Source organism: Myodes glareolus, chromosome X, assembly GCF_982192425.1.
Source record: "Myodes glareolus chromosome X, mMyoGla1.1, whole genome shotgun sequence".
Taxonomy (NCBI): domain Eukaryota; kingdom Metazoa; phylum Chordata; class Mammalia; order Rodentia; family Cricetidae; genus Myodes; species Myodes glareolus.
The window spans coordinates 131,805,108-131,824,784 of record NC_142053.1 but is presented as its reverse complement, the minus strand read 5'-3'; the positions used below and the strand labels follow the sequence as shown (position 1 = coordinate 131,824,784).

Sequence of the window (19,677 nt, the reverse complement as noted above, 5' to 3'; positions counted from 1 at the left end):
GTTCTCTCAGAGTGTCAGTTCTTCATTCATAAGAGGGATTTGGTACCCCCTGGACTGGGTGATTGCACCCTCTGGGGGAAGCTTGTAACATGACCTTCCTCAGACCCACATTCATTTAGTGGATGTAGTGTTTGATGTAGCATAGCAGGACTGGCAAGGGCAGAGGCTAGAATGACAGCCTCCTGGACTGAGTCTTCCCAGCCATCACCCAATGGATCCGTTCTTTCTGCCTCCCGTGGCTCGTCTGTTGTCAGGGAGTAACTTTTCTCCTCAAACAGTTCTCTGAAGTTGAAAGGAGACAAGTCTGTCAGTCACTGACTTACGTTTTTATTTCCGTAATAAAACACCATGACCAGAGCAACTTATAGAAGGAAGGGTTTCTGTTGGGATTACATTTCCAGAGGGCTAAGAGTCCATCATGATGGGGCAGCACGGCAGCAAGTAGCAGCGGGCATGCTGCCTGGAGCAACAGCTGAGAGCTCACACCTCAAACCTCACACAGGAAGCAGAGAGAGTGGAACTTGAAATGACGTAACTTTTTTTTTTTTTTTTGGTTTTTCAAGACAGGGTTTCTCTGTAGCTTTGGAGCCTGTCTTTGGAACTAGCTCTTGTAGACCAGGCTGACCTCGAACTCACAGAGATCCACCCGCTTCTGCCTCCCGAGTGCTGGGATTAAAGGAGTGTGCCACCACCGCCTGGCTGTAGTAAGTCTTTTGAAACCTCAAAGCCCACCTCCAGTGACATACTTCCTCCAGAAAGGTCGCATTTTTTAATCCTCGCCAAACAGCCACCAACTGGGGACCAAAAGCACCGCAGCCAGTGACAATGTCCATCTTTCACGAAAGAAGCTTGTGTTCGAGCTGGCCATTGTCATCACTCATAAGGATTTACAGCTGATGTCCTCACAGCAATTGTTCCCAATCTGTGCATGGATTGTTACAATGTCAATGATGTGCAGGGTGAGGGCCTCCAAGGACCTTCCTGAGCTGGTCTCTAGGGGACTAGCACCTGCCCAGTGTCTCAGTCACTGAGGCCCACCACATGGTAGGCTGGGTGTTTCTGACATAGATGGCCCCGAGGGAGGGAGAGGAGCAGGAAAGGATGGGAGACTGGCTCATGTTCCCGCCTGAATTAGTTTTCTGCTCCTGTTGCAGATTTACAACAAACTTAGAGAGGCCCAGACCCACAAATAGTCACTACTTTATTTCTGAAGCAGCATAATGTTAGATTTCTGAGATAAAGAGACATGAAGCCAAAAGAGACAAGAAACCGACTTCAACAGACTGGACTGTACATTCCTTTTTCTTTCATTGTATTATTTTATTATTTTTTAAAAGCTTATTACAATGTACAAGAGGCTCCAGGATAACACTTCATTCTAACTATAGGTGGTAAAGATGTTGTAGTAGGGAATCCAGATGTTTCACAGGCTCCAGGATAACACTTCATTCTAGCTGTAGATGGCAAAGATGTTATCTCAGGGAATCCAGATGTTTAAATAGGAATGGAAGAGGGTCACCATCATCTCTGGTATGAGGAACAGCTGACTTTTTGCCAGATTTCTTACTCCCACCTGTGGCCAGGGGTCCCTTCCCCGCGGCCTTGGCTTTTAGCTCCTCGAGCTTCTTCTGCTCCTGTTTTTGTTTTACTTGAAAGCCGTACCTTCCGCGTCCGTTTCCTTGGCCTGCTTCTTGGGCTGCTTCAGGGGTTTCTTTGTGCCACCTTCCCGGCCCGACATGGCACCTCCAGACACCCCTTCTTCAGACCCTGGTTCTAAGCCCTGAACTGTATATTTCCAGCAGCAAGGAGCAGATAGCAGAAAAAGGGTGTCTGCTGAAGGGGAAGGGGTACTTAGGGTTTCTATAGGAGGTTTGGAGAATGGGAAATTAAATGCAGCTGCTGTAGCTACATGTAAGCCTGCAGTTTATCCTTCATGGAGTCGTTTGTCCAGACAAGGCAATATTTTTTTTCCCTTTAGAAACTGCTTTGCCCTGGCTACCAGGATGTGGGTGATAGTGGCTGATTGAGCGACAGTAGCAGTGAGGGGGGAGGGGCTGGAGTTTCAACATAGGATCTTGGTCAGGGTCTGGCAGAGATGGTCAAGGCTTACTCTAACAGTCCGAGGTCTCATAGGTTTGTAAGCTGGTCCTTCAGGAGGAGCTAGGGCATTGGTTCTCAACCTGTGGGCCGTGACCCCTGAGAGGTTGCATATCAGTTATCCTGCATATCAGTTATTTACATTACAATTCATAATAGTAGCAAAATTACAGTTATGAGGTAGCAATGAAAATGATTTCATAGCTGGGGAGTCACCACGGCATGAGGAGTCATATTAAATGGTTGACGCTCCTAGAGTCATTGACCATTTAATACGTCATTCATCTTCTTGCCTCCCCAAGTTGTAGCTGCATCCTGCAGCCCTTGGCTCATGTTCTCATCCTCAGTATTCGGAGCCAGTCATGGCCAGTCAAGTGGAGAACAGAACTTCTAGTGGACAGCATGGCACAGTCAAATGACAGGGAGCTGTTCTGGTGGTAATGACGCTGTGAGCGTTTCCCCCGCCCTTCCTCTGCCCCAGGTGCCACTGAGCACGCCTTGTGAGCCGTATTTTCCTTACACCAAGCCCAGGAATGGAGAGTCTACATTGACTACAAGCTAACTGATGAAGAGACCAAGGCTCTGGGGCTCTGAGTTCTCCTCAGCCCTGAGCACAGTTCGCTGTGGCCTTTCCGGGTCATCCGTTCCCTCTTCTTCCTTGTTTAGCGTCTGCACCTCATAATGGTCCCTGTTCTCTCTGTTCTCAGTTTTCAGCCCAGCTGACATCTGCCTCCATTCTACAGGGTGGCTGTGGTCCAGGATGAGGACAGTTCCATAGCTGACCTTCCTGTTAATGAAAGTGGCCTTCTCTTCTTCTTCCCTTCTTCCCTTCCCTTCCCTTCCCTTCCCTTCCCTTCCCTTCCCTTCCCTTCCCTTCCCTTCCCTTCCCTTCCCTTCCCTTCCCTTCCCTTCCCTTCCCTTCCCTTCCCTTCCCTTCCCAAGGGAAGCCTGTGGCCCATGGTGGTCATGGTCCCACAGTGGGACCGTAGTGCCATTGGACTTGGTTCAACCCTGAACAACCCACATTATAGTAATGTCCACTTTTGCTAGAAGGGTGCACTCTATCTCCCAAACAGGGAAGGCTTCAGAGGACAGAGAGGAGGGTCAGTCTTTTCCTTTTTACATTTTTTATTTGAAAAAAATGTCTTTTTTGTTTGTTTTTTGAGACAGGGTTTCTCTGTGTAATAGTCCTAGCTGTCCTGGAACTCACTTTGTAGATCAGGCTGGCCTCAAACTCACTGAGTGAAAAAAATTACTATTATTTTGAAAAAAAATTATTTAAAGTTCAACAATTTATTGTTTTATTGTGTGTGTATGTGTGCATGCATGTATGCAGGTATACATTTATGCACACGATTTATGGAGGTCAGACAAGATACACACAGGATCAGACCATGTGTGATTGCTGGCCACTCTAACTTGGTTCTCATGGTTTCACAGCAAATGTTCTTAACCACAGAACCTGCTCTTCAGACCGCAGCAAGTACATTTCAAACAGCCACTTCTCTACTCTGTGTTATGAGGGTCTGTGTACCACATGCATGTCTGGTGCCCGCAGAGGTCAGAAGATAGCATGGGATCCCTTGGAACTGGAGTCACAGCTGGTTGTGAGCCACCATCTGGGTGCTAAGAATGGAACCCGGGGCCTCTACAAGAGCAACACGTGCTTTTAAATGCCGAGACATCTCCCCAGCTCCCCCACAACATTTTTTTTCACGTAAATCATGACTCTCACATTTATGTTAATCACATGTTTAAAGCGGCGGGGAGGGGGGTATCATACACAGTAGAGAAGGCAGCCCAAAGCAAGAGAACACCAAAGCGGAGACCGGAAAAAGAACCAGACAAGGCTAGTAACTGGGGGGGGGGGGTCACCCTTTCTGCTGCCCTATCTGTTAGCCCTTTAGAAGGCCAGCCTAACCTCAGGCTCCGGCAACAGCACAACGTATTTTCAGAGCAAGTAGCTTGACTGGAATCAAAAATAAATTGGGAATGGAGCACCATGGCTGAGCTTAGAGCCTGAAGCTCTGTAAGAAGTAACTGCCATTTGAAAAGATTAAAAGCCTCAGTTTGATAAGTGGGGCAAACTAGATGGACGGTGGAACCGGCAAGAACGACCCCATTACCATAAGCTGGCTTCCTGTAGCAGAGCTAACGAGCACCCCAGACTCTTGTCTAGGAAAAGGTCAGAGCTCATCTGTCTGCTTTGGCCTTTCTAATTACCTTGCAAGCTAAGGGCCGGAACAAAAACACATCTTCGAAACTCAGAGCCCTGACAGCTCCGCTCCAGTGTTGCTTTCTCATCTACAGCAGTCATCTTGGCAGTAGGACCTAGCTTCCAATAAAACTCCTGGATTTGTGTGCTTAGTTCAAGGACCACCAGGAGAAATAGAGTTGAAATCGTGGACAGCCTAGCTAGGTGTCTCTGTTGCCTTGTCCCCCTCGTCTCTGATCCCCACGTATACTGTTCATGTTTCCACACTGCAGTTACCCCTTTTCCACAGCTCAAAAAATGAAGAACCATTGTGCATGTCCACCACAGAGGCTTGATCCCTAGCAAGCACAAGCAACATATCTGAATAGGAATTACACTCAGCTCCATTGAGCCTTCTCTATAAGGGGCTCCTAGCTCAACTGTGGCTTAAGCTTAAGATGAATAGGCAGACGAGGCCACATGGATGGAAATTCATTAAGAGAAACACATTTGGACATTAGAGCTGTGATTTCCAGCTGTTGGCAGTTTGTCCCCACAAGACATTTGGCAATCTCTGGAGACATTTTTGGGTGTCAGAACTAGGGTGGGTCAGGGATGTGATCAAATATTATATAACACACAAAACAGCCCTCCACTACAAAAGACTGCCAAAATCATTTCCAAACGGGGATGGGGCGAGAGCAGAGGTAGCAGCAGGATGAGAGTAATTAATTTAACTCAAATTAAAATTTTAATTAATTTCAGAAAGGAACTTTGCTGGAAAGCTACAAAAACGCAGGATTAGATGGCTAACTGGAGGAAGAGCCTGCTGCTGGTAGAGAGATATGGAGGGACTGCAAACGTAAGATCTTAAGTGTACAGTGTCCTAGGCAACGGCCACTCTCCCAGCCCATTGACCCCTGCATCAGCTCAGGCATAGCAGAACAGGCAGAACCTCTGCATCATTTCAGGCCTTAGCAGAACTGCCTCCTGCGTGGCTCATCTTATCCACACGCACTGTCTGAGGAGTCAAGTTTCAAAACTTGAGGCGGTACACAATCCCAGAACCTGGCAACCTCTTGTCATGGAGTGGGGAGGGGCTCATGGAGCCCCTACTCCTCCATGAGGATGGATATGCAGTTCACGGTTAGTGGGGAGGGAGAGGCATTTCCCTTAGTGGTGTAGTCCATGCTCCTGTAAACAAACCGTTGCCCGTGCTACTGTAAGCAGCCGGGTGAAATTCACTGGGTCACAAGAGAAGAAAGAGGCCAGTGGGCATGGGACAATATATATGAGATACGTCAGCATGTACACAGGAAAATGCCATAGCAAAACCCATTATCACAGAGAATTAATATATGTTCATAAAGCAGTAAGGAAGTTTCAAAATGTGAGCTGGTGGCGTGAGACCGCAGTACCAGTAGGAGAGTGGGGTCAGAAGAGTCAGAAGCTCAAGGTCATATTGGTTGCTTAGTGAATTCAAGGCCAACTTGGGATACTTGAGACTGTCTCAAAAACCAACTATAGATTGTACCCAGACCTTTACTCAGGAACAGGGAACTTGTTCTGGATTCTCAGAGAACTTTAGCTCAGGCCTATGGTGTCCAGAGCTTCTGTTAAACTCCTCTGGCCAACCAGTAACTGGTTATTTGGTTAGTCTTGCTTTAGGGGAGCAGAGGCCAGAAGAAGAGGGAGAGTCGTCCCCATGCCTGTGGAGGCGGTTAGATAGGGAAAAGCAGGGCCCTTGGGCCACTGGCTGTAGGAGGGGTGGGGGTGGGGTAGTGTCTCTTCTGGGATGGACATGGATGGTGCTCTAAGGAAAGCAGAATCACTCCTATGGGAGCTGTGACTACTCCATGGCCTGTCTTTGTTTCCCTTGGATTCTTTCTGAGCTGCACCTGCTGTGGTAACTCCACCCAGAGTCCCAACCTCCCCAGAGCAGTGCGGATCAGGTGGACAAAACTCATTGACACCTCAACCTGGGTTAGGACAATTTGTCTCTTCTTCTTTGCCTGGGGATTATCTACCACATAGCAATGCAGTTTGTACCAAAATGGTGTGTGTGTGTGTGTGTGTGTGTGTGTGTGTGTGTGTGTGTGTGTATGCTTATATCTATCACATTACATGTGTGGAGGTCAGAAGACAATTTGTGGAGGCCAGATGACACCCTGTGGGAGTCGGTTCTCTCCTTGTCGGTCCTGGGCAATTGAGTTCTGGTAGTCAGGCTTCGGCAGTCCGCATTTTCACCTGATGAGCCATCTCACTAGTCCTCTTTCCTGTCAATGCTCTCGGTTCACTCAATAGGTGGATCTAGAAAACAGGGCTGTTCTTTTTTTTTATTAATTTTATTGAGCTCTACATTTTTCTCTGCTCCCCTCCCTGTCTCTTCCCTCCCATCAACCCTCCCCCAAGGTCCCCATGCTCCCAATTTACTCAGGAGATCTTGTCTTTTTCTACTTCCCATGTAGATTAGATCTATGTAAGTCTCTCTTAGTGTCCTCTTTGTTGTCTAAGTTCTCTGGGATTGTGGATTGTAGGCTGACTTTCTTTGCTTTATGTCTAAAAGCCACATATTATATTTGTCTTTCTGGGTCTGGGTTACCTCACTCTATATGATGTTTTCTAGCTCCATCTATTTTCCTGCAAATTTCAAGCTGTCATTATTTTTTCTGCTGTGTAGTACTCCATTGTGTAAATGTACCACATTTTCCTTATCCATTCTTCACTCGAGGGGCATTTAGGTTGTTTCCAGGTTCTGGCTACAAACAATGCTGCTATGAACATAGTTGAGCACATGTAACAGGGCTGTTCTTAAGATCCTTACCTGAGCATTGAAAGTCAATGTCTCTGACTCCAACAGGGTCAGTGAGAGGTAAGCACAAGGTTGTGTGCCTCAGATTTTGAAGGCTGTTCTTGTCTGATATCAAGACATCTAGCTGGCTGGGGGCTCTGGCCTGATATCTGCCACTCTAGATTCCAAAGCTTGCTCCTCCTTGGAGTTGTGGAGCCCAGAGCAGGCCAGCTTCAGTCTTAAACATGCACTCCTGGTCAGGGTTGCAGACCTCTGGGTTCCTGAGTAGAGGCCAGGATATTTCTCAGAGCCTTCTGTGTGTGATAGGTGTGGGCAGCCTTGGCCTGGCTCCATTGGTTCCTGAAGGGCTCAGGTTCCATGTGTGCGTGTCTCTCTCTCTGTGTGTGTTCTGCATATGCCTTCCTCTTCTTCCTTATCCTTCTGTTCTTCTTCCTGCCTACTAGGAGTTTGTTTCTGTTACTCAAGGGAGAGTTCATATTTTGAGCCCTTTTCTTCATTTAAAACTTAATGTTGTTGTTACTAGTATTTACTTTTTGATCCAGGTGTGGTAGCCCACGCCTGTAATTCCACCCATGACTTGGAAGTAGAAACAGGAAGATCACCCGCAGCTACATAGCAAGTTGGAGGCAAGCCTGGGCTACATGAGATTCAGTTTTATCTCCCATTCTGAAAAGGGAGTAAAAGAGAAATATGTGTTATTTTTTTCCATACTGCCTCTGCGAGCAGTTCAAAGAGTGCATGCCTGGACCCTGAATGTACTGAGTACCAGCAAAGCCTGATATTTATAAAAATAATCCATATTTTAATAAAGTTATAATTTTAATAAATTTACAATTTAATATTACCTAGTACATTTAGTATCTAATAAAGTTATAATTCAAATAAATTAATAATAAATGCTATTAATAAAAATAATGAAATACAGTCTTTTATCTTTTGAGACTATTTCACTTGGCATGAATTCACTGAGTTTCTTTTTCCACTGAGTTTCATCCAAGTTGCTGAGCCTGTCAATATTTCATTCTTTTTATTATCTTGAGCCCCAGCCTGGTGTTGCCTGGACACACAGGCCAGGAGGGTTCTTCAGAAGTGGAGGCATCAAGATTTCTGCATGATCTGGGTGTGACAGCTCTCTGGAGGCTGAGGCAGGAGGACTGCCACAAGCTCAGGGCCATCTTAGCCTAGGGACTGAGATCCCACTTGCAAAACCAAAACTACCAAATCTCCATGTGGCTCAAGAGATGCCTGGCTATTGGTAAGCAGGATCTTACCCACCAGCCTCCCCCAGGCCTAAAATACAGTTGCAGGCCCAGGTCCTATCATCCAAAGGAGGCTGTCTCCTCACCTGCACATTGGGTATAAGGAAGGGCTGACTCAGATCGTCAGAGGCATAGTTAGAGGAACCCTGGCTGCCCAGGGTAGCCAGGTAGAGTTAGTGCGTAAGCTGCGATAGGAACCATGAGCCTGTTCTCTCTATGGTTTTTCGGAAGAAACCAGCTGCTAGGGTCACAAGACTTTGCCTCTTGGCCCTTGTGTCTAATCACGAGAACTCTGAGGTTATGTCAGGGAATTTAATGTCACATTGTTTACTTTGACCCACAGACCATCAAGAGTCACGAGTTGTCATTACAAGAATGACTAGGCTGACATTTGTGTAATGTATCCAAGTAGTGGCTAGTGTGGTCTCAAACGTTTCTCATGACTTGACTTAATTTATCGTCACATTGTCTATCTTTCTACATGTTGGATATACAGTGATTTACTTTTCTACTGTCTTAGTTTAGCGAAAGTGAACATTATCTTTTGTATGTGATATTGGGGATTGAGTCCAGTTCCTTAAGCGTGCTAGGCAAAGCACTCTAACAATGCATTACATCCTAACCCCTCGTAGTCTTGCTCGTGCAAGAAATACAGGAATCTTCATGCACTAAAACTGTTTGTAATAGAAAAAAGATTGAAAACTGCCTGATCCTATAGCAACAGAAAATGTGCAAGTTGATTGTGCTATCTCAACACCCAGAGCTGTGACATACCCAGAAAAAAATCTAGATGCGAAAGAGGCAATGCAGCAAGATTCTTTACAAATATCTTGGAGAAAAATGAATGTCTCAGAAGCAAACAGAACTAATCTCTAGGCATATAAATACCTGCAGCAAAAACAGTTTAACAGAAAACAAGGATTCTTATATGCTTGACTGGGGAAAATTAAAAAACAAATATATTGGGGATGACTGGAAGGAGCGAGAGGGGAGAAGTTTGGGGTGAATGTGATCAAGATACATTCCTTACCTGTATGGACTTGAGAAGGCATAAACAAGAATTTTTAAACAAAAAGAGAAAGCGAGTGAACGAATATATTAGAAACCTATAGAATTCATTTTGAATTTTATGTAGCTTACCACATGCACGGGTTCATGTAACTGACAGAACAATGTTTTAGAAATGATCCCTCAGCCTAAAATCTCTATCATGTTCCCTCTGTCACCGCACTTCTTCTTGGCCCAAGGTCTCTTCAGTTCCTTACCACTGTGCTTTCTTGTCAAGAAAGGCCTACAAATGAGGTAATCCAGTCTCTTACCTTTTGAGACTGTTTCACTTGGCATGATTTCACTGCGTTTCTTTTTCCACTGAGTTTCATCCAAGTTATTGAGTAAATAAATATTTTATTCTTTTTATTATATTTATGCACACATGTGGTACAGTTTTTTTTTTATTCAGTTAACCACTGAAGAGCATTTGGGTTGTTTCCAGCTTGGAGTTGCTATTAATAGAGCTGTCATACACGTGTGTGCATGAGGTTCAGTGAACATAAGTTCTCATTTCTCTAGCAAAAATACTCTAGCTATTCAAGTAGCACAAGTATTGTGCTGATGCTACTTGTAAATACTTTCCTGTAGGCAGAACAGTCTGTTCTGCCAGCCAACTCCCAAATAACCATTCAGAGACTTACTATTTGTTATACATATCCTGCCAGCCAACTCCCAAATAACCACTCAGAGACTTATTATTTGTTATACATGCCCAGCCAATAGCTTAGGCTTGTTACTAACTAGCTCTTTCAATTTAAATTAACCACATTTCTTCTCTACACTCTACCACTTGGCAGTACCTTTTTTTCAGCATGACATGTTCATTTTGTTTCTCCCTACTTCTCCTGACAACTCTACCCTTCTTCCCAGAGTTCCCTCTGTCTGCCTCTCCTGCCTATACCTCCTCCTGCCTAGTGCTTGGCCATTTAACTCTTTATTAAACCAGTGAGAGCAACACATCTTCACAGTGTACAAAAAGATTGTTCCACAACACTTTCCTTTTTCTACCAAATTACCCACAGAGATGCAGCAAGATTATTTCTTCCAGAAATATGTCTATCCCCGTGTCAACACCACATTGTCTTATTTACTGTGTGCTATGATTTGGATCTTAAAAATATTCTTTAAAAATTTATTTTTAAAATATGTGTGTGCATGTGCACCTGTGTGAATAAATGCTACCTGTATGCAGGTGTCCTAGGAGGCCAAATGAGGATGCTGGATCTCTTGGAAGTGTAGTTACAGATGTTTGTGAGCCACCTGATATAGGTGCTGGTACCCAAACTCAGATCCTCTGCGAGAGCAGCATTTGCTCTTAGCTATTAAGCCATCTCTCCAGCCCACGGTTTGGGTTTGAAATGTCCCCCAAACCCTTGAAAGTTTGGACTACAGCTTGCGTATGTATATGCGTGTGTGTACAAGTTCAAGAGCTCTAGGCCGGAGGCGTACATACGCTACCTTTTTCATCACTTTTTAAAAAATATTTATTTATTTATTATGTATATAGTGTTCTGCCTCCATGTGTCCCTGCAGGCCAGAAGTTGGCACCAGATTTTATTACATGTGGTTGCTGTATTACATTTGATGCTGGGAATTGAACTCAGGACCTCTGGAAGAACAATCAGTGCTCTTAACCACTTTTGACCTTACTCTTTAAGACAGGATTTCTCACCAAATCACAAACTAGCTGTCTTCACTGGGCTGGCTGGCCAGGGAACTTCTGGGATCTGTCTCTGTCCCTCCAATGCTTGGTTTACAGACTCAGATAGCAATGTCTGACTTTTCACATGGCTGCTGGGGATTTGAACCCAGTGCCTTATGCTTTCACAGCAAGTGCTCTTACCCAGTGAGCCATTTCCCATGTACCATACGCTTTTTTTATTTTAACTTTTTGATGGGGGATGCAAGTGTGTGTGTTGGGGTGGGGATAAAGGTCAGAGGTCAACCTCAGCTGTTTTAGCTCAGCAACTGGATACCTTGTTTTCTGAGGTAGTATCTCCCTCCCTGGCACCTGAGGTTCAGCAACTAGACTATGCTGGATGACTAGTGAGACCCAGGCACCCTCCTGTTGGCACCTTCTCAGCAGTGAGATTACAAGCACATGCCAGCATATATTGCTTTTTATGTGGGATCTTGGGGATCATCCTTAACCTCAAACTTGTGTGGCAAACTGTTTACCAACTGAGCTATCTCCCCAGATCTCTATTTTAAAATATTTACTAAATTTATTGAAATGAAGGGAACTTAAATGATGCAGAAATGAAAAGTATTAAAAGTAGGGTGTGGTGGTGTTTGGGAGGCTGAGGCAGGGGAATCATGGACTGAAGACTAGTCTGGGCAACGTAGATATTTTGAGATAACCCTGAGCTAAGATGACCCTCCCTCAAGAAAAATTATCCATATAAATTATCCAACTCTATGGAAAATTTTAGTTAAAGACATATTTACCCCTTTCTATTTTATTTAAACAATCTACACATACATCATGTCAATTCTTGCAAAAATAAAAACAAAAACCAAAAAGTAACTCACCCCGAGATGGTAAAACTTGCCTCAAGTTGAAAAATTACTGTGGACTATGTTTCAATAATAGTGTTCAACCCCTCCTAGTTGTCTTTTGAGACAGGGTTTTTCTTTTATGCCCAGGCTGGATTCCAACTTAATGAGATCATGTGATCCTCATGCCTTAGTGTCCTAAATAGTTGAAATTACAAGTGCCCACTACTGTACTCAGAAAGCTCCTAGTGTTATTTCACAATTTTATCACATTCAAAGACTTAGAGGGCCCCAGACCTTAGCACAACTGACTCCATGATGGAAGTACCATTCAGGCTGGGATACTCAGCACATCGGCAGCACCACCTGCCAAAACTAAAACAAAGGCCCAATCCATCAAAGTCCATAGTTCTGCGAAAGTCTCTAAATGTACTAACTTTGCTTTCTGTAGTTCTGCTTCTGGCTAACTGTTCTTGCTAACTGAAGTATGTCAACCCAGGACATGGCTTTTGTGCTTTAAAGCTCACCCAGAGAAAGGCTCAGGGCTACACTGGGATCCTGAACACCTACTGTAGTTGGGGTCAGCTAATAAAGACTTTCTATTGGCTTAAGCCCATTCTCCAGCAGTCTTCTCTGGTGAATACCCCACAACACAAAGCGTGTTTGGTTTCAGTTTGTTGAGAGTGTCTCCCTATGAAGCCGGGCTGGCCTGAAACTCATAGAGATCTGCTTGTCTCTCTCTGCCAAGTACCAGGATTAAAGGTGTGTGTTACCAGCTGGCTGTGGTGGCACACAACTTTAATCCTAGCACTCGAGAGGCAGATGCAGGTGGATCTCTGGGAGTTTGAGGCCAGCCTGGTCTACAGAGCAAGCTCCAGGAGAGTCAGGACTATACAGAGAAACCCTGTCTTGGGAAAAGAAGGTCTGTACCACCCACTATGCTGAGTTGTTCTTTTTAAAACAATGATACTGGCATCATGAAACAATGGATTGCTAATAAGGAAGACGTTTTGCATACATGGTATCTTAATGAGCTTTAAAAAAATTAGTGGTGATTGTTTGCTACAATGTTTTATGTTTTCAATGCCTTTTCAAGACAAAAACCTAGCTGCATACAGTTAAGTGACTTTATTTTTGACAGAGTTCTACACGGCTCAAACTGGCCTTGAACTCCTGATCTTGCTTCATCTTCCTTAGTGCTGGAGTTACAGGCCTGTGCGATTACATCCAGCGCTTTTGTTTTTGTTGTTGTTGTTTTAAAAGACAGTCTTCCTAGGTAATAACCCTGGATGACTTGTGACTTACAGATACCTACCTGCTTCTGCCTCCTAAGTGTTGGGATTGAAGGCATGTGACACCGCACTTGACCAAAGTATATTTTGAAAATATAAAATTGTCTTTAAAAAATTGTGATGAATAATTCTTGTTGCTCCTAACAATAAATTTTGACTTGTGTTTTCCTATGTAGTAAGAATTACATTCTTGTGGAGGATAACATTAAGACCTACCCTTTCTTGCTGTGTATGGTGGTGCATGCTTTTGAGTCAAAGCACTCAGTAAATTGAGGCAGTGAGTTCAAGGCCACTGTGGACTACAGAGGGAGACTGTCTCAAAAGTCAAGCAACCCTGTGTGGGCCTAGTGTGCAATGGTTACAAAGAGCAGCTTCCTTGGTAGTTTACATAGCCTTTTGCTTATATGGGTTGCCCTAAGGGATGGACCTTGGAGACAATTTCCTGGCAACCTCGCTCACACGCACTTACGCACGCACACACGTCTTTAATCTCAGTGCTAACCCCAGTCTAAGGTCCTTTAGGCACTGTGCCCCAGGGTACACCGACCAGGCTTCACACCGGCCGGGTCATCATATCGATCTGCACCAAAGTACAAAAGATGAAATATGTGATTGAGGCCCTTTGTAGAGCCAAGTTCAAGTTCTCTGACTGCCTGATGATCCATACCTTGAAGATGTAGAGCTTCAGCCAGTTTAATGCAAATGAATTGAAGACATAATAGCTGAGAAACAGCTCATTCTTGGTGGTTGTGAGGTCACCCATGTCCTCAGTCATGGTGCCCTGGATAAGTGGTGGTCCCATACTCCTGGAGTCTTCTACTGTTCTCTCCTGTATCTCACCAAACTATGCTCAGGAGAAATCGCACATGTATGCTGGGAAAAGAAAAAAGGAAAGGAAAGCTGAAGTAGGTACTTAAAGCATGTCACCAAATAACTACACAAATGCTAAGAGCAGCAGACGTGACAAGCAGCTTCCAGCACACCGTCACCTCATGGAGGCACAAGCTGCTCTTTCTGATATTTTCCCCTTCAATGTGAATAAATCATTAGTGTTTTTGTCAGTAGCTTCATTATGTGGCTTTTTAAAAAGAAAAAAAAATTGATTTCTTTCAGAGTTCACAGCTCTCAAAAGAGCCCTAATTTTGGAAATCATGTAATCAGGGGACATTTTTAAGAACTGAATGCCCTTTAGCAGGTGAAGTCTTTCAGCATCCCTGCAGTGTATAGGCATCTTCATCCTTGCTTTGTTGCCAGCAAATCCTACCACCAAAGTGAGATGGTTTTTCTGTCCTCACGGTCCTCTTAATTACCGTTTTAAAATTGAAGTAGTTCTACCATTTATAATTTCTGTTTTGGAGTTAGGCGGTGGCGCACACCTTTAATCCCAGTGTTCAGGAGGCAGAGGCAAGCGGATCTCTGTGAGTTCAAGGCCAGCCTGGTTTACAGAGTTCCAGGCCAGCCTCACCCAGGGAAGGCTTTGTCATTCCCGTAGGTTTGAGGCATCTGGAGATTGAGCTGTTCATCTCTTCATCTTCAGTGCCTCTCCCTCCTGCCTCTGCCCCGAGGAGTTGACAGGGGATGATGAACTTCAGGAGACAAGTTTCTTTAGTTACTCAGTTTGGGCTTTGCTCTATTATTCTCCACCTTAGTTTTTGGACAAGATCCCTCAGTGGAACCTGGAAACAACCTAAATGCCCCTCGACCAAAGAATGGATGAGGAAAATGTGGTACATTTACACAATGGAGTACTACACAGCAGAAAAAATAACGACAGCTTGAATTTTGCAGGAAAATGGATGGAGCTAGAAAATGTTATTTTGAGTGAGGTAACCCAGACCCAGAAAGACAATTATCACATGTACTCACTCATAGGTGGTTTTTAAACATAAAGCAAAGAAAGCCAGCCTACAAACCACAATCCCAGAGAACCTAGGCAACAATGAGGACACTAAGAGAGACTTACATAGATCTAATCTACATGGGAAGTAGAAAGTAGAAAAAGACAAGATCTCCTGAGTAAATTGGGAGCGTGGGGACCATGGGAAAGAGTTGAAGGGGAGAGGAGAGGAAGGGAGGGGAGTATAGAAAAATATAGAGCTCAATAAAAAAGATCCCCCAGTGGCCCTAGGAATCCCTTAATGGCTAAACGTGAGCCCCCAGGATCCTCTTGTCTCTGCTTTCCCAGTCACAGTTATGCGCAGTTGTGCCTGGCTTTTTACATGGGAGTTGGGGATCCAAACTCAAGTTCCTGAGCTTGCGTGAGCTGTCTCCTTGGTCCCCCAGTACCATTCTAAGCCCTGGCACTTCACAGTTCCTTTGCTCTTTAGCTAAGCCTAGGTACTGAGGGCAATAACCTTGCCTCCTCCTCAATTCCCAGGCCCGGCAGTACTCAGAGCCACTCAAATTGCTGGCACATGTCTAAACTTGAGTGTAATCTCCTGGGCGTCTGTGCGTAATGCTGAGACTGTTGGATCTATGGCCCAGCATATGCCAGGTAAGCATGTTGGCACTGATAGCACCCCTGGACCTGGACTCATGTTTGTTTGATTTGAAACAAGGTCATGTTGGGCCGCCCAGGCTGGTGCTGAACTTCAGGGCCCCAAGTGAGCCCCTAGCTCCAGTCTTCCGAGTGGCTGGCACTGCAGGGGCATGCTACCACACAGCTCTGAACCCACTCTTTCAATGGTTATGTGTTAATTATACAAAATAATGGGTTCATTTTGACACCGTCATACATGTATGTATTGTATTTTGGCCATGTCACCCCTGGTTGCCTCTTGTCCCCCTCCCACTTCTGCCAATCCTCTTACTGTTCCCAACTAGTACAAGTCCCCTTTCTACTTCCTTTAATTTTTTCTGCAGAAAAAACCTTTTATTATTATTGTGTGTATGTGTATGGTTTGTGCATGATCATACACTCATGACACTCCATGCGTGTGGCGTTCAGAGGACAACTAACTAAAGCAGTTCTTTTACTCACTAAGCAATCTCACTGGCCCCCAGAAAAGACCTTCATAAGAGCGCAGAAGGAATTAGAAGTGGAAGGAGCACAAGTCACCATATTAAAGGCCCTAGACAACAAGCTTAGAGCCAGCTGTACATTTTGGGGTAAATTATCCCAAATTTACTTTTTGGGATAATTGAAAAATTTCCTCTAAAACCTGGAATGAGTCAGTGAGGCCACTTTCCCCATTCGTAGTCAATATAGTGCCAAAATCTTAGCTAGATCAATAAGACAAAAGAAAGAAATAAGGGGGCCACAAGTAAGAAAAGACAAAATCTATCCTTATTTTCAGACAACACGATTCTACACACACACACACACACACATTTGGTTTTTCAAGACAGGGTTTCTCTGTGTAGCCCTGGCTGTCCTGGAACTCACTCTGTAGACCAGGCTGGCTTTGAACTCACAGAGATTCACCTGCCTCTGCCTCCCGAGTGCTGGGGTTAAAGGCGTGCGCCACCACCGCCCGGCCATCCTACACATTTTTTAAGTTGAGAATTTCATTAGGAAAAATCTGCGAGGAATAGTTGCCCCAAGCAACAAAACAAACCGATCCGGAACCAGCTGGGGATTTGGACTTGTCTCTTCTGAAGAGCGAGAAAGCAGTGGGTTAGCAGCAGCGTTTTCTGTCAGCCAGGCGGCCACAGCGGAAGTGTTTCAGTCAGTACTGTGCCCGGCGCTACCGCTGCAGGATGGGAGGGGACAGAGACCACTGCAACACAAAGGCAATGAATGGGAGCTGCAGGGAAATCTCAGAAAATCAGACAGACTGAGAGATGGGGAGGGTCTTACCAGAGTCCCGCCTTTCGGTGTCAGATACCGCAAACACATTGACAAGTTGTTTCAGAAACGTCTCAGAAAAGGAAGCGTGTCTAATCCTGTTTCCAAGGGTCCTCAAGACTTCTCCCCCCATGTCACAAGTTATCTCAGACTAATATGACAGAGTTCAAAGTTGAAGAAAAGTCAAGAAAACGTTCTGTTCTTTAACTAGAGAAGGAGCAGATGAAGATGGCTATGCACGGCCCACTTCTGTGTGTCTCATCTTTTTCTCTAAATGAGCGGAGAAAGGCGCACAGGTTTGGATGCTGCTGGCCATGAGCGCAACAGATTTCTGCCTTTCCCAGCCCAGCTGAATCTCCCAGTACACAGAATCGCCTTGTCTTATCATGGCAATTGCCTGAGGAAAAGCGACTGCTATGATCTTAGACTTTTTTTAAAAAATTATTATTGTGTACGTGTATGAGTGCGTGTGCCCGTGTCTCATGGTGTGCACACAGGGCAGTGGTTCTCAGCATGTGGGTCATGACCACTTTAGGGTCACATACCAGATATTTACTTTAAGATTCATAACAGTAGCAAAATTACAGTTATGAAGTCGCAATGAAATAGTTTTGAGGTTAATAATAACTTTCCAACATGAAGCACGGCACTAAAGGGTCTCAGTGTTAGGAAGTTTGAGACCCACTGCTCTGGGGGTCGGAAGATAACTTTTGGGAGTCGATTACCTCCTCCTATCTTGTTGAGGCAGGGTTCCCAGTTGATTCTGCCATGCTGCACATTCTATAATAGCTGTTTCTGCCTCCCTTCTCTTCCTCCACTCTCCCCATATAGGAGTGTGGCGATTACAAACGTGTGCCACTGCATCTGGCTGTTAGAAAATTAAATATGTTCTTTGCCAACATCATACACGCATATAATGCACTCTGATTACTCCACGACCCTGTCGCCTCCCTTCCACCGCTGTCAATACCCTTCTCCGATAATCCCTTTCCTACATTCATGTCTTTTTGTTTTGCGAGCCACTGAATTTAACAAGGGCCATCTGTGTGAGCGTGGGCTTGGAACGGTCTATTCGAGCCAGGTGGACTCACTAGTGCGTACACGACTGAATACAATATGGCTCAGCTTCTTCCAGAAGCCCAATAGCTCAGCAGGAAGGCTGCCTCTTGTCAAGGCCAGTTTTGTATAGGCCCAGTACAGGTTACCCCAGCTGCTGAATTCATTATGACAGTGGCTGTATCTTCCTAGCGCCTGGTTCTTGTATTCCTTCCAGCTCTTCCGTGGTGTTTCCTGAGGCTTAGAGGGGGCAGGTGTAAATGTCACGTTTCGGGTTGAGCCCGCAACTGTCACTTATTGTCAGCAACTTGGGCAGTCATGAGTTTCTGCCTTCACCAGCATTCAGTGCAGTCAGGCTTCCCCGATTACACAGACATGTAAAAGGAAGTTTGACACAATGTCAAGTCAGCTTAACGACAGTCTTAAGTTCTGCTTTCTAAAATGGGTTCCAGGGATGGAACTCAAGTTGCTAGACTTTTGTGGCAAGCACTTTAAGCCAATAAACCACTTGACTAGACTACAATCCTACACTTGAATAAGGACTCCCCTAGGAATCTCTTGAATCTGATAAACACATTCAGAAAGAAGCAAGACACAAAAAACCAGTAGTTTTTCTATGCACTTAAAATGAACACACCATAAATGAAAAAAAGAGGGAAAGTCCTGCTCACATTAGCTTCAAAACAAAATGAAACAATTGGCAATAAGCCTAAAAACTTGAAGACACCAGAGGGAGAAAGGAAAAAGACACCAGAGTTTGGAAAGATCTCCCATGCTCATGGATAGAATTAACATTGTGAAAATGGCTATATAAAGTATATATTTGGGTTTTCAAGACATGTTCTCTCTATATAACCCTGACTGTCCTGAAACTTGCTTTGTAGATCAGGCTGGTCTCGAACTCACAGAGATTTGCCTGCCTCTGTCTCCTGAGTGCTGGGATTAAAGGTGTGTGCCACCACTGCCCTGCTGAAAATGACTGTTATCCAAAACAATCTATATAACCAATGAGATTCCTATCAGAAACCCTGTGAAATTCCTCACAGAACTAGAAAAAGCAATTTTCAAATTTTAGTAAAAGCATAAAAGACCCCAGATAGGTAATGTAATCCTTTGTGCTCAAAGCACTGTTGGAGCTATCATAAGATCTGATCTCAAATCATGTTACAGAATCACAGTACAAAATCAGCATAGTACTGGCATGGAGGCGAACATACAGAGCAGTACTGTTATGAATCACAATGTAATATCTGGTATGTGACTTCCAAAGGGGTCATGACCCATAAATTGAGAACCACTACCCTAGAGAAAAATAGGTCAAGTAATAGGCAGGATTTTCTGAACAGAACCTTTTTTTTTGTTTTGCTTTTGTTTTTCAAGACAGGGTTTCTCTGTGTTGCTTTTTGCCTGTCCTGGAACTAGCTCTTGTAGACCAGGCTGGCCTAGAACTCACAGAGATCCGCCTGCCTCTGCCTCCCGAGTGCTGGGATTAAAGGTGTGTGCCACCACCACCCAGCTGAACAGAACTTTAATGGCATAGGAAATAATCTCAAGAAATGAGAACTAGGATTACGTGCACAGCACGAAAACCACCATCAGCATGAAGAAATGGCCTATAGAATGGGTAAAGGTCT

At 44.6% G+C, this 19,677-nt stretch overlaps 1 non-coding gene and 1 pseudogene across 1 annotated transcript; one reads left to right on the top strand and one right to left on the bottom strand.

Moving 5' to 3' along the window:
- Positions 1 to 1,431: 1,431 nt before the first annotated feature.
- LOC125417861 (translation machinery-associated protein 7 pseudogene) lies at positions 1,432 to 1,738 on the bottom strand (annotated as a pseudogene).
- An 11,761-nt stretch (positions 1,739 to 13,499) lies between these two features.
- LOC125418014 (small nucleolar RNA SNORA70) lies at positions 13,500 to 13,640 on the top strand. Its single transcript, XR_015000506.1, has one exon. It is a non-coding gene; the product is annotated as a small nucleolar RNA SNORA70 (small nucleolar RNA).
- The last annotated feature ends 6,037 nt before the right edge of the window (positions 13,641 to 19,677 follow it).